This window comes from Muntiacus reevesi, chromosome X, assembly GCF_963930625.1.
Source record: "Muntiacus reevesi chromosome X, mMunRee1.1, whole genome shotgun sequence".
NCBI classification, from domain to species: domain Eukaryota; kingdom Metazoa; phylum Chordata; class Mammalia; order Artiodactyla; family Cervidae; genus Muntiacus; species Muntiacus reevesi.
In genome coordinates, this window is record NC_089271.1 from 16,458,777 (window position 1) to 16,477,478 (window position 18,702).

General features: G+C 38.8%; 1 protein-coding gene across 3 annotated transcripts in view; it reads left to right on the top strand.

Moving 5' to 3' along the window:
• CDKL5 (cyclin dependent kinase like 5) overlaps window positions 1–18,702 on the top strand; it is a 171,481-nt gene that overhangs the window by 80,775 nt on the left and 72,004 nt on the right. The window lies entirely within an intron of this gene.

Sequence of the window (18,702 nt, forward strand, 5' to 3'; positions counted from 1 at the left end):
GGCCTTTTTCTCCCCATTTCCCCTAGAATGGTTCAGTGTACCTGAAACTGATAGATATTTGCCACATATTGGTATAAACAGATGCCATATAAACTCATGAACATAGATTTTAAAATAATGCACACAGGGTTCAAACAAGCTTTTCTCGTGGATTTTTTTGGTAAGGGTCAAAATTATATTTACATTACATAATTTCTACCGTAAAAGTAAAGCACTGTTTTTCCTTAACTACCCCCAACCTGCAGCGTATCCTATTATAGATACTAGTTCTGTTCATTATAATATTTTCTCTTTTGTAGAAAGATGTCACAAATGATTTCCTTTTTCTGAAATGTAATCCTTGATGCTTGAATGATAGAATTTTAGTACTGTAAACAACACTCATTAATGTGAGAAACTTGAAATGCTTATAGCTGGACTATTAAGTGTTCTTACATGAATTTTACAATAACCGATATTCTTGCCTTCATCCAACTTAATAATCAGTATTTTGGAACTTATATTCTTTTGAGTTTGGCAGTCTGTCTTGTGGGGTGACCAGCATTTTTTATATTTGTACTAAGATTTTATTTGGCATCCAAGAGAGGTTGAAAGATGTTTGAGTATTTTCAGTGTAACTAATTTGTTTGAAATATATACCACAGAAATGCTGCAGTCCATGAATCTCGAAGAGTTGGACACGACTGAGCAACTGAACCGAACTGATAGATGATTGGTGAAAATACTGAATTTAGTGCATTATTCTTGCATGACAGCTCCATAAGAAGTTTCATACAATGAAAAACCCTAATTTTGTTTAACACTTCACACTGAACTATTGTCATGTTCAGCTTTACTGCATGCAATGTAGACCTAGCCCATCATATGTTCTACAGTGTTCTTTGTTCAATAAAGTGTTAAGAAAACAATCTACATGACTGCTTTCTTTGAGAGCTTCTAGCTGCACTGATCTTTTTGAATTCTTCCTTGGTACATCTTCATCTAAGCAAAATATGCTAGAACAGATTTTTTGAAATGGAATTGTGGAGACTGTGTTAGAGAAGGTTTTAGTATTTGTTTTTTTAATTATACATACATACTACTTTCAGATGTGCAAAAATTGTAGCTTGTTTTTCTTTTAACTGATCTACTTTTCATCAGAAGCTTCCTCCTACCTGACAGGGCACCAGGGGAAGGCAGAGATGGGGACAACATTAAACTTGCCAATCCTTCTGACTGCGTCTTGTTCTGATGGTCTCATTTGGAAAACCCATTCGCTTGGTTCAGTCAAGAGTCTTTCAGATTTCCTTCTCCTAGACTTCTTGAGGAAGAATCCCTATCATGTTCTAATGGGGTGTGTGCTTCTGTGGGAGACTGTAAAACTTATGAAACCTTGGAATCAGATTGGACATTGCCACCCTCACTTCCTCTTTCGCACTCATTTTCATATATTGCTGACTTGATTTTCTTTCTTTTTTTTTTTTTTTTAATTTTATTTTATTAGTTGGAGGCCAATTACTTCACAACATTTCAGTGGGTTTTGTCATACATTGACACGAATCAGCCATAGAGTTACACGTATTCCCCATCCCGATCCCCCCTCCCACCTCCCTCTCCACCCGACTCCTCTGGGTCCTCCCAGTGCACCAGGCCCGAGCACTCGTCTCATGCATCTCACCTGGGCTAGTGATCTGTTTCACCATAGATAATATACATGCTGTTCTTTTGAAACATCCCACCCTCACCTTCTCCCACAGAGTCCAAAAGTCTGTTCTGTACTTCTGTGTCTCTTTTTCTGTTTTGCATATAGGGTTATCATTACCATCTTTCTAAATTCCGTATATATGTGTTAGTATGCTGTAATGTTCTTTATCTTTCTGGCTTACTTCACTCTGTATAATGGGCTCCAGTTTCATCCATCTCATTAGAACTGATTCAAATGAATTCTTTTTAACGGCTGAGTAATAGTCCATGGTGTATATGTACCACAGCTTCCTTATCCATTCATCTGCTGATGGGCATCTAGGCTGCTTCCATGTCCTGGCTATTATAAACAGTGCTGCGATGAACATTGGGATGCACGTGTCTCTTTCAGATCTGGTTTCCTCGGTGTGTATGCCCAGAAGTGGTATTGCTGGGTCATATGGCAGTTCTATTTCCAGTTTTTTAAGAAATCTCCACACTGTTTTCCATAGTGGCTGTACTAGTTTGCATTCCCACCAACAGTATAAGAGGGTTCCCTTTTCTCCACACCCTCTCCAGCATTTATTGCTTGTAGACTTTTGGATAGCAGCCATCCTGACTGGCGTGTAATGGTACCTCATTGTGGTTTTGATTTGCATTTCTCTAATAATGAGTGATGTTGAGCATCTTTTCATGTGTTTGTTAGCCATCTGTATGTCTTCTTTGGAGAAATGTCTGTTTAGTTCTTTGGCCCATTTTTTGATTGGGTCGTTTATTTTTCTGGAATTGAGCTTCAGGAGTTGCTTGTATATTTTTGAGATTAATCCTTTGTCTGTTTCTTCATTTGCTATTATTTTCTCCCAATCTGAGGGCTGTCTTTTCACCTTACTTATAGTTTCCTTTGTAGTGCAGAAGCTTTTAAGTTTCATTAGGTCCCATTTGTTTAGTTTTGCTTTTATTTCCAGTATTCTGGGAGGTGGGTCAAAGAGGACCCCGCTGAGATTTATGTCGGAGAGTGTTTTGCCTATGTTCTCCTCTAGGAGTTTTATAGTTTCTGGTCTTACATTTAGATCTTTAATCCATTTTGAGTTTATTTTTGTGTATGGTGTTAGGAAGTGTTCTAGTTTCATTCTTTTACAAGTGGTTGACCAGTTTTCCCAGCACCACTTGTTAAAGAGGTTGTCTTTTTTCCATTGTATATCCTTGCCTCCTTTGTCAAAGATAAGGTGTCCATAGGTTCGTGGATTTATCTCTGGGCTTTCTATTCTGTTCCATTGATCTATATTTCTGTCTTTGTGCCAGTACCATACTGTCTTGATGACTGTGGCTTTGTAGTAGAGTCTGAAGTCAGGCAGGTTGATTCCTCCAGTTCCATTCTTCTTTCTCAAGATTACTTTGGTTATTCGAGGTTTTTTGTATTTCCATACAAATTGTGAAATTATTTGTTCTAGTTCTGTGAAAAATACCGTTGGTAGCTTGATAGGGATTGCACTGAATCTATAGATTGCTTTGGGTAGAATAGCCATTTTGACAATATTGATTCTTCCAATCCATGAACACGGTATGTTTCTCCATCTGTTTGTGTCCTCTTTGATTTCTTTCATCAGTGTTTTATAGTTTTCTATGTACAGGTCTTTTGTTTCTTTAGGTAGATATACTCCTAAGTATTTTACTCTTTTTGCTGCAATGGTGAATGGTATTGTTTCCTTAATTTCTCTTTCTGTTTTTTCATTGTTAGTGTATAGAAATGCAAGGGATTTCTGTGTGTTAATTTTATATCCTGCAACTTTACTATATTCATTGATTAGCTCTAGTAATTTTCTGGAAGAGTCTTTAGGGTTTTCTATATAGAGGATCATGTCATCTGCAAACAGCGAGAGTTTCACTTCTTCTTTTCCTGTCTGGATTCCTTTTACTTCTTTTTCTGCTCTGATTGCTGTGGCCAAAACTTCCAAGACTGTGTTGAATAGTAGTGGTGAGAGTGGGCACCCTTGTCTTGTTCCTGATTTCAGGGGAAATGCTTTCAATTTTTCACCATTGATGGTGATGCTTGCTGTGGGTTTGTCATATATAGCTTTTATTATGTTGAGGTATGTTCCCTCTATTCCTGCTTTCTGGAGAGTTTTAATCATAAATGAGTGTTGAATTTTGTCAAAGGCTTTCTCTGCTTCTATTGAGATAATCATATGGTTTTTATCTTTCAATTTGTTAATGTGGTGTATTACGTTGATTGATTTGCGGATATTAAAGAATCCTTGCATTCCTGGGATAAAGCCCACTTGGTCATGGTGTATGATTTTTTTAATATGTTGTTGGATTCTGTTTGCTAGAATTTTGTTAAGGATTTTTGCATCTATGTTCATCAGTGATATTGGCCTGTAGTTTTCTTTTTTTTGTGGCATCTTTGTCTGGTTTTGGAATTAGGGTGATGGTGGCCTCATAGAATGAGTTTGGAAGTTTACCTTCTGCAATTTTCTGAAAGAGTTTGAGTAATATAGGTGTTAGCTCTTCTCTGAATTTTTGGTAGAATTCAGCTGTGAAGCCATCTGGTCCTGGGCTTTTGTCTCCTGGAAGATTTTTGATTACAGTTTCTATTTCCTTGCTTGTGATGGGTCTGTTAAGATCTTCTATTTCTTCCTGGTTCAGTTTTGGAAAGTTATACTTTTCTAAGAATTTGTCCATTTCATCCAAGTTGTCCATTTTATTGGCATAGAGCTGCTGGTAGTAGTCTCTTATGATCCTTTGTATTTCAGTGTTGTCTGTTGTGATCTCACCCTTTTCATTTCTTATTTTGTTAATTTGGTTCTTCTCTCTTTGTTTCTTAATGAGTCTTGCTAATGGTTTGTCAATTTTGTTTATTTTTTCAAAAAACCAGCTTTTAGCTTTGTTGATTTTTGCTATGGTCTCTTTAGTTTCTTTTGCATTTATTTCTGCCCTAATTTTTAAGATTTCTTTTCTTCTGCTAACCCTGGTGTTCTTCATTTCTTCCTTCTCTAATTGCTTTAGGTGTAGAGTTAGGTTATTTATTTGGCTTTTTTCTTGTTTCTTGATGTAAGCCTGTAATGCTATGAACCTTCCCCTTAGCACTGCTTTTACAGTGTCCCATAGGTTTTGGGTTGTTGTGTTTTCATTTTCATTCATTTCTATACATATTTTGATTTCTTTTTTGATTTCTTCTATGATTTGTTGGTTATTCAGAAGCGTGTTATTTAGCCTCCATATGTTTGAATTTTTAACAATTTTTTTCCTGTAATTGAGATCTAATCTTACTGCACTGTGGTCAGAAAAGATGACTGGAATGATTTCAATTTTTCTGAATTTTCCAAGACCAGATTTATGGCCCAGGATGTGATCTATTCTGGAGAAGGTTCCGTGTGCACTTGAGAAAAAGGTGAAATTGATTGTTTTGGGGTGAAATGTCCTATAGATATCAATTAGGTCTAGCTGGTCCATTGTATCATTTAAGGTTTGTGTTTCCTTGTTGATTTTCTGTTTAGTTGATCTATCCATAGTTGTGAGTGGGGTATTAAAGTCTCCCACTATTATTGTGTTACTATTAATTTCCTCTTTCAGGTGTACTCTTTTTTCCAGTGTTTCTCTTCCCATCAGCAATGTATGCCTGATCTCATTCTCCATATGCTCACCAACCTTTGGTATTATTGCTATTTTTTATTTAGCCATTCTAATAGGTATATAGGTGATCTCGTAGTTTAAATTTGCATTTCTGTAATGGCTAGTCATGTTGAACATCTTTTCACGTGCTTGTTTGATATCTCTGTATTCTCTTCAGTGAAATATCTGTGTCATTCCTCCAGTTTCTAGTTGAATGTTTTATTACTGTTGAATTTAAGGAGTTTTGAAATATATATATATTCTTGATTAAAATCCATGTTGGATATGTTTGAAAATATTTTTTCCCAGCTTATAGCTTGTCTTTTCATTGCTTAATCAGGTCTTTCACAGAGCAGAATGTTTTAATTTTGATGCAGTAATTTAATAATTTTTCCTTTTATAGATTGTAGTTTTGATGGTAAGTCTAAAAACTTTTTGTCTAGTCATTAATCCTAAAAATTTTCTCCTTTGCATCTAACATTTTATAAATTTGCATTTTACACTTAAGTCCATGATCTGTTTTGAGTTAATTTTTATACAGGTTGCTTGAGATGTAGGTTGAGGCTTTTTGTTTTTTGGCCTATGGATGACCAGTTGCTATAGCACTACTTGTTGAACAGTCTCTCCTTCTTTCACTGAATTTCTTTTGCAGACAAAAATCAGTTGAGCATATTTGTGTGGCTCTATTTCTGGGTTCTCTGAGCTGTCCCATTGATCGAGTGTTTATCCTTCTGCCAGTGTCATGCTGTCTTGACTACTGTTATGTGGCTCTGTAGCAAGCCTCACCATCAGATATAGTGATTCCTCCCACCTTATTCTCTTTTTTTCAAAATTTCTTTAGCTATTCCAGGTCATGTGCCTTTCAGTTTCTGTTTTAGAATAAGCTTTCCTATAGCTATAGAACACTTGCTGGCATTTTGATAGGAATTACTTTAAATTTATATATCCATTTGGGAAAGATTGGCATCTTGTTGATTCTTATAATACATGAGTACAGTGTGTTTCTCTGTTTAGGTTCTCTTCAATTTTTTTCATTATCATTTTATAATTTTCAGGATACCGATGCTATAGATATTTTGTTAGGTTTATATTTCATTTCCTTGGAGCAATTGTAAATCTTATGTTGCTTCTAATTTCTGTCTCCACATTTTTGTAGTTTGTTTATAGAAATGTGATTAATTTTTGTGTGCTTATCTTGTATTCTACAGTCTCACAAAACTCATAGTTCTAGGAGTTTGTTGGTGGATTCCTTGGAATTTTATATGTAGACCATCATGTCATCTGTAAATAGTGTCTATTTCATTCCTTTGTTTACACTCTGTTTGCTTTTTATTTCTTTTTTGTGGCTTATTACTCTGATTAGAACTTATAATACTGTGTTAAATTGCAGTGATTAGAGCAGACACTCTTGTCTTTTTTGCGATCTTAGGGGAAAAGCATTGTCTTTCACCATTAAATATGTTAGCTGCAGAGTTTTATGGATGATGTTTATCAAGTTAAGGAAATTACCTTCTATTAGCTTATCAGAGTTTCTTTTATTTTTTAAGTCATGAATGGATGCTGGATTTTGTCAGATTCTTCTATTATGTGATTTTTGTTCTTTACCCTGTTGATAATATTTTCAAATGTCAAATCAGTCTTGAATATCTGGAATAAATCCAACTTGGTCATGGTGCGTAGTTCTTTTCATATATTGCTGGATTTGATTTGCTAATATTTTTAGTTCATGAGCTGTATCAGTCGGTAGTTTTCGTTTTTTGTGTTATCAGGGTTTGGTATCCACATGGCAGTAACTTCATAAAATGAGTTGGGAAGCGTTTCTTCCTCTTCTGATTTCTGGAAGAGGTTATATAAAATTGATGCTGATTTGTCTTCAAATGTTTGGTAGAATTCTTCAGTGAACCCATCAGAGCCTGAAGATTTATTGGAAACTTTAAAGTTATAAATTCACTGTATTTAATAATTATCTGACTGTTGTTTATTTCATCTTGGTTAAGTTTTGGTATTTTGTGATTTTCAAGGAATTGGCCCATTTTTTCTTCTAAGTTGTCAAATTTATGAGTGTGAAGTTTGTGGTGCTTCTTACTATCCTTTTTTTTTTTTATTTTTATTTTTTTTATTTTTCAGTGGGTTTTGTCATACATTGATGTGAATCAGCCATAGAGTTACACGAATTCCCCATCCCGGTCTCCCATCCCTTACTATCCTTTTAATGGCTACAGAATTATAGGCATCTCCCCTATTTCATTCCTGATATTGATAATTTTTGTCTTCTCTCTTTTTAAAAATCTTTATCAGTCTTGGTAGATGTTAATCAACTTTACCAATTTTGGGGGGAAACAGATCTTACCTCATTGATTTTTTTCCTCTCAATTGTTTTCTTATTTGAAATGTCATTGATTTCTGATTTTATCTTTATCATTTCCTTCCATCTTGCTTTGGGTTTGTTTTCTTTTTCTAGTGTTGAGGTAAGCATTTAGGTTATTGATTTGATACCTTTCTTCTTTAATATATGCAGTTAGTGCTATACATTTCTTTCTTAGCATTGCTTTAGCTGCAGCCCACATATTTTGATATAATATATTTTTATTAAGGGCCTTCTCTGGTGGCTCAGACCTTAAAGAATCTGCTTGTAATCCCAGAGACCTGGATTCAATCCCTGGGTTGAGAAGATCCCCTGGAGAAGGGAATGGCTACCCATTCCAGTATTCTTTGGAGAACTCCATGGACAAAGGAGCCTGGTGGGCTATAGTCCATGGGGTCACGAAGAGCCAGACACGACTGAGCGACTAACACACACACACACATTTTCACCAAGATGTTTGCCTCTCCCTCAGCTTTCCTAGAAAAGGGCTCTGCTGAAAGCTTTCCGGAAGTTCAGGATTTTTAAGGCATGACCCACCCATCTCCATGCATGGCCCTGCAGTAAAACCGTTCTCTGTTCCGAAGTCCAACGCTTTGGTATTATTTGGCCGCACTGCACGTGGGGTGCATGCACTTACTTGCATATGGTAACTGTTGACCATCCTGTAGGAGGAGCAGGAGAGGCAGGCGTGCCTTGTCACTGCTCCTCACGTGGCCTCCACTGACACTACCCTGGGCCTGCTTCCCACTCTGCCTTTGCTGGTATGAATGGAGTCACAATTTTCACTGTTAAGTCTGGCTGGAGTAGAGTGGTTATTGTTTAAAAGTTTTCCATTTTGGTAGGCTGGTCCTTTATTGGCCTTTAAGCTCAAGAGAGAGCGAGCTTTGGTTGGGGCTATTTCTTGTCTGTGTCACAGGCATTTTAGGGTTGCTTGTGGAAGTAGTTTTATTGGAGTTGCTTTAAAATCCTTGTCAGATAATTCCAACATTTATTTCATCTTGGTGTAAGTCTCTTGTCTTCTCATTCAAATTGTGACTCTAAAGGTCCTTGGTATGATGAGTGAATTTTGTTTCTATCCAGGTCAATTTGTATGAGGCTCTGGATCCTTTCTGATTTATTTTGTTGAGCAGGTAGCCTTCCTGTAGCAGGATAGTGTGAGGGTTGGGGGTGTATGTTAAGTTTCTTGCTAGGCCTCCCTGATCCCACCTCTGCAGAAGTCTTGCTTTTACTCCCACTGCCTCCTTGCAGGTGGATGGAGCAGATGTTCAGCTCCTCACTTGGCCTTGCTAAGACCTTTCCAGCAAAGAAAGTGAAAGTGAAGTCATTCAGTTATGTCCAACTCTTTGCGATCCCATGGACTGTAGCCCACCAGGCTCTTCCATCTATGGAATTTTCTAGGCAAGAGTACTGGAGTGGGTTGCCATTTCCTTCTCCAGGGGATCTTCCTGACCCAAGGATTAAAGCCGGGTCTCCTGGATTGCAGGCAGACGCTTTACCATTTGAGCCACCAGGGAATCCCAGCAAAAGTGGACCACTAATTCACCCTGCCTTATTATCTCTGCTTTGTCCTGAAGACACTACCTTGGCAGGGGCACCAGAGTACTGTTGCCTGCTTCTGCCTAGGGGAAGAGAGAAGATCAGCTTGAGAACTGAACCCACCAGCACCACAGAGGGGTGAATGGCACACTCCCTGATTCTGCCAGTCTGGGGATGGAAGATTAGGTCCCTGCTTCCTTATGTGTGTGTGTAAGTGTGTCTACCCACTTAGCCCCACTGAAACCTCAGTGGGGTAGTGGTGCAGTTTTTCATGTTTGCTTGAGCAGGGTGAGTATTGCCTTGAAGGATTTTTCTGTTGTTAGCTCATCTTTTTCTTGGTCTTTTAGCGGCGGGAATGGGCTATTCTTGGCACTTTTTTATATTCGACTCTTGTCGGTTCCAGGTCACAGGCTTCTCTGGCACCCTGGTGAGGATACATGGGAAACAATGAGGGATCCCAGGAGACTGAGTGCTGAGGTGTTCCTTAGGTCCCCAAGTCTTCAGGCAGTCGTCCTCCTCCTTTCCATCCTGTCTTCTATCTTTGTGTATTATGTACAGGGGTCTTTAGTTTTAAGAGGAGACACCTGGGAGAAATGAGGCTACTCCATCTTTACCAACTAGAATTTTCCATGTGTGTGTGTGAAAATTCTGTAAACACCCATTTTATGATAATGAACATCAGTTCATCCTTCAAATATACCATGTATCTGGCACTGTGATTGAGACTTAGTCTTTACCTTCAGAGATCTCAGTTTTTTACAGTTTCAAAGTCCTGTGAAATAGATTTTAATTTGCCCCATAGCACTCAGGTAGAAATATAATTATTTTAGAAATAAAACTAAATCTAGCTCATCACCTGGCTTGTTGGTATTACTAGCCCTCCTTTACTTCCTGTGGACTAATACAAGCCTCCTTTGGTTTATGACATACCAGACAAATGGGGAAAGGGGCGTTGTCCTTAGTGCTTTGTCGTTACCATGGTTACTGTTGCTTGTTACTCAGGTTACCATTAGACATTTTGCCAGGAGCTGCCCTCCAGTGGGCATTGTTTCCCTGGCCCCACCTCTCTAGGCTGTGGTGCTTAGTGGGCAGACTGGAGGGGTCTCTCCAAGCACCATCACTGTTCTAAGTTCTGGACATGCTCCTGTCTCATGTGGAAGCTACAGCCCCAAAATCCGGAGGAATGTCACCCCTCTTTAACCTATTGGATGGGAAGTTCAGTTCAACTGTGAGTCTGGGCTTTATATAGTAAGGTCTGTTCGTTCTCTCCAGGGTTGGGAGAAGCCCCTTGAGGACGAATTACTTGCTCTCGACTTTCCTCTGGAAACTTGCTTTGGTGATTTGAGAATGCCCAGAAGTAGAGTTGAGCAAGCTCCAGGAGTGGGTGATGGGCAGGAAAGCTTGGCATGCTGCAGTCCATGGGGTTGCAACGAGTTGGACATGACTGAGCAGCTGAACTGAACTGAGAAGTAGAGTGTTTTGAACTTGATGATGGTAATGATGGTAATAACATTTAGCTTATGTGCTGTACTGAGCATTTTCTTTGTATCTTCTCATTTAATCCTAATAGCACTCTCAAGAGTTAGTGATACTATTAGACCCAGATTGCAACAAAGGAAATCGAGGTACCAAGAAGTTAACAAACTGGCCCAAAGTCACTCAGCTAGTAGCTGGTGGAGCTAGAATTCAAATCCAGGCAGTGTGACTCTGGATCTGAAGTTCTCACACTTCTTAATGTATGACATCTTTTGACTTTCACTTTGCTTTATTATTTATTTGAAATCAAGATTGTGTCCTGGGCTTTTGAAAGTTATCACAGAATTAAATGTAATTAAACAGCATTTCTAGTTAGAAACACTTTGTTTTCTTTCTTATGAAACCATATAGATAGATCTGGCAACTGGAGTATGAAAAATAGCCTGTACCTAGCTTATGTTTTAAATTGGAGTATAGTCATCTAATAATCAGATTTTTTATTTGTTTCTGAAAGTAGGAAGTGATGATTTTGTTAGAAATTTCTGCCTTTCTGTTTGGTAGTTTAGGGCTCAAGAGAAAATTTAACCAGATTGCTTTTTATGATATATATCTGTTTATCACATTTCTTTATATGGTGGTAACATTTTCTATTCCTTTAGAAGTGCCTTTTTGAACAAAAATACAGGTAGTAGTATAACTAGAAGGATGTGATTCATAAGTCATTATATAAATACTATGCATGCCCTTAGATTTAAATTCTACTTTAGGGGCTTATTATAAAGCTGTTATAATGTAGCCAAGTTCCTTTGTTCAGAAAAGATTTGTCCTTTAACTTGATTTTTTTAATGGAAATATATAAATTGTTCCATTCATTTAAAATGTGGAATCAAATTTATTTCCATGTATATTCTATGTACCCAATAGTATAAAATATAAAATTTCTGACATGTTTTGTTAGAGAATAATATATAATTTCTCTTAAAGTCACCCATTAATTTCTGTTTTTTCATATCATTGGTTTTGAGATTTCTACAGGCACTTTCTCACTATGTGGTTTATCTCAATCACTATGTGATTTATATAAGTCAGATACCTTTTTCAAAATTGTATTGATTTATCATCCATGATGTTTAAATACATTCTTTGGTGATATATAAAGATTCTTTGTTAGTTCTGGCTCAAGAGGAAAAATAGGAGAGAGCTTTGAAACTTTAAATTTAATTCATTAAGCTGACATCTGTTAAAACACCTGCTGTAGTGAGTCCTGCTGGATGTCTGGAATAAACAACAAGAAGGACATGATTAGTGATTGTAGACAACCCACATTCTGGAAGGGGCAAAACTCATGACAGCATAATGATTGGGATGTGCTCTCTGTCCTTGAGGAGTTCTAGGACCAACAGAGAATGAAAATGTCAAAAAACAGTTTATTTCAAAACTCAGGGAATTGGTCTGTTTAAGAGAAATAATATTTCAGCCTTTATTTTCTGTGATTTTTTAATTCTAGGCCCTGTGTGTCTATTGCCTTATTTCTTCTTGGTCCTTGGAAGATCCTTAAGAAGTACTTAGAGCAGTTGAACTGCTTAATTCACCCTGCCAAGCTATTTGTTCACCTTTCTGCTAGGTCTTAGGGGTGAGAGTTATTTGTAGTACCTACACTCATGGATCTTATTAACTGTAGTTTGAGGTAGGCCTTGAGGCAGAGTTGCAAACCAAAGATTCCAGGGTAGTTGTGGCAAGAGCTTGGTAGGAGGTGTGGTTAGTGTGCTAGGGACCTCAGGAGAGGAGCACACGGAATAAGCTGGGGGATTGTGCAGTGCTTCCCAAAGGAGGGTTTTGAAGGAGAAAAGAAAGAATTAACTAGAAATACAAAGTTGGCTTCTTGTCATTTAAATAGCAGCTATAACATCACTTCCTTGGAAACTCCTTAACCCAAATCAATACTCTGTTAAGTTTACCCATTTTGCTTTCTTTTATAGCAGTTACTGTTATCTTCTTGTCTGTTACTTATTTGCTTATTATGTCTCTTCTCTCCAGAATGTAACTGCTGTAAGAACAGGGACCCTCCCTCTTTTTGTGTTGTTTCCTATGTATCCCCACTGCTTAGCATGGTGCCTGTCACCTTCTAGGAGCTTGGGAAATGTTTGTTTGTTGAACAAATGAATGAAGAAATGATGAATACTGGAAGACAGAGTGTGAGCAGATAAAAGTAAATATGTGTGAAGGCTCAGTTGAGAAACTGTAAATAATTAGATGTGACTGGAGCAGAGGTGCTTTTTCTTAAAAGTTAGGAGATGAAGTATGGAATGAAAACTTTATCCTTGAAGTCTTGGACAGCTTCTGGGCTGCATGAAATGTAATACATATTTCTTTCCCTGAATCCAGTGATTGACAAGCAGAGTATGTTTGAAATATCTATTTTGGCAAAGTTGATGGCCTCACTGAGGCCTTGGGAAAATGTTACTAGAAGAGGATTTCAACTAGAAAGCTTTGGTGATATTCTTGAAGTCAAGTAGCCAGAATGTATAAGGTACTAAGGCATAAGGTCCTCAGGTGTGGGATTTACTACGACACTACCAAGATGTGAAGGACTGCCAAGAATACTAGGATGTTGTTAGGTTTACAGTGTTCCTTGGCTAATTTTCCTGAAACATTGCATTGCTTGAGGTTTATAGTCCATGGTTGTTTCAAAGGCATGGCCACTTTGGGGATTTTTCTCTTCCTCTCTCCTTTTTATTTTTGCTTTAGTGCTTGAGGTAGCATATATGATGTCATCCAGCTTCTTTATGTGGTGATGGTAAGCAGTTCTTCCATGACTGTGAAAATATGGTACAGTTCACTTCAGACCTTTTATTACATACACATTACATGTAAGATAAAGTGCTGGTACTTGGATATAAAGATAAGCCAGAATTTTAGTTCTTTCAAAAATATCACAGGTTGCTGATTTATATCTGAAACACATCATTTCCTATGGTAAGAGAAAGCGAATCTGGCATTTTCTAGATTTCTCTACAACGCATAACAACAAATTTTCACCAAATTGACTAGATCCTTTGAAAATATGTTTTTTAAGAAAAGAAAAATTGTTACTACCTAAGTTGAATGTACTTTTCAGTTTTCTACATGGATAATGGTTATGGCAGAAAGCTGTGATTTAGAACTTTTTTCAGATTTTGGTTGTACCCTTCTGTTTCCTTGTCTGACTAGGTGTGACTGATCTGTCAGAAAGCATGATCACAGGGTCCCTGGAGGTACTCCAGGCCAGTTGTGTGAATAGGGAGCTTCTCAGGTCCTCTTGCTCTACCTGTCAGTCCTTCACATCTTGGCAGTGTTGTGGTAATCCTGCACCTGAAGACCTTATGCCTTAGTACCTTAAAGATCTTATACAGAACATAATTTTGGTTGCTTTCAAACTTTGGAGCTTCCTTATCATGTTTCTGTCCTAAAACCTGGCATATGTTTCATGAATTGGAAAAAACTAAACCTTGGTGATGTTGAGGCTCAAGGTGGGCCACCCCAAAATATTCCACAATGGCATATTGATTATTTTGAATTGATGTTGCTTGAGAAACAGCTGATACAAGAAAGAAGCTCTGACCCACTTCTGTCCCACTAAAAGCAGGAAGTAAATCTCCCGTGTGAAATAAAGGTAGAGTCCTTATATCTAGATATAGTGTGAATATGTGTGCTCAGTTGTATCTGACTCTTGTGACCCGCCAGGCACCTCTGTCCTTGGAATTCTCCAGGCAAGAATACCGAAGTGAGTTGCCTTCTCCAGGGGATCTTCTTGTTCAGTTCAGTTCAGTTGCTCAGTCATGTCCGACTCTTTGCGACCCCATGAACCACAGCATGCCAGTCCTCCCTGTCTATCACCAACTCCCAGAGTCCACCCAAACCCATGTCCGTTGAGTCAGTGATGCCATCCAACCATCTCATCCTCTGTCGTCCCCTTCTCCTCCTGCCCTCCATCTTTCCCAGCATCAGGGTCTTTTCCAATGAGTCAGCTGTTCTCATCAGGTGGCCAAAGCATTGGAGTTTCAACTTCAACATCAATCCTTCCAGTGAACATCCAGGACTGATCTCCTTTAGGATGGACTGGTTGGATCCCCTTGCAGTCCAGGGGACTCTCAGGAGTCTTCTCCAACACCACAGTTCAAAAGCGTCAATTCTTCGGCACTCAGCTTTCTTTATAGTCCAACTCTCATATCCATACATGACCACTGGAAAAACCATAGCCTTGACTAGACGGACCTTTGTTGACAAAGTAATGTCTCTGCTTTTTAATATGCTATCTAGGTTAGTCGTAACTTTCCTTCCAAGGATCTTCTTGACCCAGGGATTAAATCTGAGTTTCTTACATCTCCTACATTGGCAGGTGAGTTCTTTACCACTGAGCCACTAGGGAAACCACAAATCAGACATTCTTAAGCTATTCATAGCTATTCTTAAGCTATGATTTAATAACCATTTTAGTCTCTTAACTTTAGCAGGTTATGAGTCTATACTCAATGGGTCTGGTTTTTGTTAGGGCTCTCAGGAATCAGTGAGCAGCTTGCTTCTATAGTAGCAATTGCTACTATAACGATCTGCTGTTGTTAGCTTTCTGTACCTTGTTTACCCACCAGTGTCTAAAAAATTTAAGTATGTTGACTTCAATGGTTTCTACATAATTTACTGGGGAAATTGGCCATGAGGAAGTTAGGCACAGTCAGTTCTTCTCTCAATCAAGGAATCTATAGCAAGCTGTTTGCCTTCATTTGGATCATATATTTTTATGTTGATCATTAGTCCATTTTAATTTTAAACCTTTCTTTGTTTATTTTTCTATCATTATAGCTGAATGTTTATGTATTTAATGGAGATAATCTTTCTGGAGTACCTGGTGATGTATCTTTGGTCAATAAATTGGTTTTTCTCTCCTAATCTTTTCTTATCATGGTTCCAGATAAGAGAGTAGGATAAAAGCCTCTTCAGAGGGGAAATTCCTTTGAGTCTTAAATGGGAAAGAAAAGACAGCCCTTCCAGGTGCCAAAGAAATGTGGATTGAAGAGCAGAGTTAAGGCAGGCAAGTCCTGACATTCTCTTCCCCACACCCCTCCCACCACCATGAAAGTGAAAGTCACTCAGTCGTGTCCGACTCTGTGACCCCATGGACTATACAGCCCAGGGAATTCTCCAGGCCAGAATACTAGAGAAGGGTAGCCTTTCCCTTCTCCAGGGGATCTTCCCAGCCCAGGGATCAAACCCAGGTCTCCTGCACTGCTGGCAGATTCTTTACCAGCTGAGCCAAGGGAAGCCCAAGAATACTGGAGTGAGTAGCCTATCCCTTCTCCAGTGGATCTTCCTGACCCAGGAATTGAACTGGGTCTCCTGCGTTGCAGGTGGATTCTTTACCAACTGAGATATCAGGGAAGCCCTTCCCACCACCATGAGGGTCTGGAATTCTGGGTTTGGGGGACACTGAGTTGCGGGTGAAGCCCAAAGTGAAGGATGCTTATGCCCCATTCCCCTCTTGAAACTCAGGGACGAAACTGCCTTGCAAGGTTGCCTCAACACAGCAGATGCTGTGACAGCAGAGTGCCTTGTGGCGCCATGTGGTCAGGTGGGGAGAGGGCGCCTGGGCCGCCTCAGCTTGTGAGTGTCTTCTGAGGAATCCCAAAGGGATCACCCACCCCACGTAACTAGGTTGAGAGTTAGTGAACCTGTCAGTGGGGATGCTGTGTTGGCTGGGGCAGGCTGATATCAACGCTGTAGTTGTTGGCCAGGCAGCAGCCATACATGAGATTGCAGAGTGTAGATGGCTTTACCTATTAAAGCTGAGAAGGAGACAAACAACCAGGCCAGATCCCTGGGCTCTAAGCCAAGAGCACATCCCTACGCCCACAGCCTGCATGGGGTCCAGCATTAGCGTCTGACCAGTGTCTGGGGTCCAGACCTACCTAAGGAACCTTGTCTTGGGGACCATAGAGCCCCAGGGACCAGCACAAGGGCCAGTACATGTGTATCTGTGAGTCGTTCGTTTACCACAGTCAAGTTACAAAACCCCATCCGCTTTCATACACCCAGCTGCCATCTTAGTAGAAGCAGAGAGAAAATCTGAACAGAGAAACTTGAGTGTTTACCTGAAGAAAAACTATAAACCACCTTACCTGTTCCCTGAGAAACCTGTATTCAGGTCAAGAAGCAACAGTTAGAACCAGACATAGAACAACGAACTGGTTCCAAATTGGGAAAGGAATATGTCAAGGCTGTATATTGTCACCCTGCTTATTTAACTTATATGCAGAGTACTTCATGAGACATGCCGGGCTGGATGAAGCACAAGCTGGAATCAAGATTGCCAGGAGAAATATCAATAGCCTCAGATATGCAGGTGACACCACCTTTATGGGAGAAAGCAAAGATGAACTAAAGAGCCTCTTGATGAAAGTGACAGGGGAGAGTGAAAAAGCTGGCTTAAAACTCAACATTCAGAAAACTAAGATCATGGCATCCGGTCCCATCACTTCATAGCAAACAGAAGGGGGAAATGTAGAAACAATGACAGATTGTATTTTCTTGGGCTCCAAAATTGCTGCAGACAGTGATTGCAGCCATGGAATTAAAAGACACTTGCTCCTTGGAAGGAAAGCTATGACAAACCTAGACAGTGTATTAAATAGCAGAGACGTTACTTTGCTGACAAAGGTCCATATAGTCAAAGCTATGGTTTTTCATTTAGTCAGGTACAGATGTGAGAGACAGACTACCAAGAATGCTGAGTACTGAAGAACTGATGCTTTTGAATTGTCCTGGAGCGAACTCTTGAGAGTCCCTTGGACAGCAAGGAGATCCAACCAGTCCATCCTAAAGGAGATCGACCCTGAATATTCTTTGGAAGGACTGGTGCTGAAGCTGAAGCTCCAATACTTTGACCACCTGATGGGAAGAGCTGACTCAGTGGAAAATACCCTGATGCTAGGAAAGATTAGGGGCAGGAGGAGAAGGGGATGACAGAGGATGAGATGGTTGGATGGCATCACCAACTCAATAGTCGTGGTTTGAGCAAACTCTGGGAGATAGTGAAGGTTATGGAAGCCTGGCATACTGCAGTCTGTGGGGTCGCAAAGAGTAGGACATGACTTAGCGACTAAACAACAACAACTATAAATCAAAAAGGACTGAGCTACTATAAAATGCAAGTTAAAGTCAAGGTCAGAGCTTGAAAAGCAAGATTAAATCAGTTGTAAAAAATTAAAGAGCTACATTTTCTTGGCACATCTTAGATTTAGTCTTAGAGGATAAATTTTCGTCATTTAAATTTAAATTTTGCTCACTATTGAACACAGCTTAACTCCAGTGATTGTCTGATTGAGTTTGTAGATTGTCTGCATTTGGCATACTTAATGCTATTTTTGATTATTTGATCACTAGAAGTGGAATTTTCAATTTTCTCATTATCTATTCATTGTTATAAAATGAGCACAAAATGAAATAAAATTGTAACACAATTGTACAGTAACTACAGTACATACATGATGGTTAATATTTCTAAACTGAAATGCTATCTGGCAAGCATCATTACAATGTACTTTTTGAAACTTCCATTCATTTGCTGACAATACCAAGTCTGAGTTTGGTGTAGCCAAGGTGGTTTGAGAGCATCTGTATATAATGTATGTAAGTATGGGCTATATGAAATTAAGTACATCTCAGATTTTGTGTAATCTATAAATAGGGAGCTAAATTGTTTGAAAGTTCACCTATCCCTTTCTAGTGAAGAGAGTTACTATTTGCTGTGCTAGAGGGATTTGTGAAAATTGTTCTCTGGGTGCCTCATTTTTCATCTTGATAACATTTTATTAATTACCTAATCTATCATAATAAGTAGGGCAGTCAATTTATATTAGTCTATAACTATGAGGTGAATTATTTTTAAATGATGCATTTAAAATCAACTCTATTGAGGTATAATTTACATATAAAGAATGTACCCTATATACAGTAAGAGGTAGCTATTTTAAGTGTACAATTCTGTGTGAATTAGTTTCCTTAGTTCCTCATGGTTA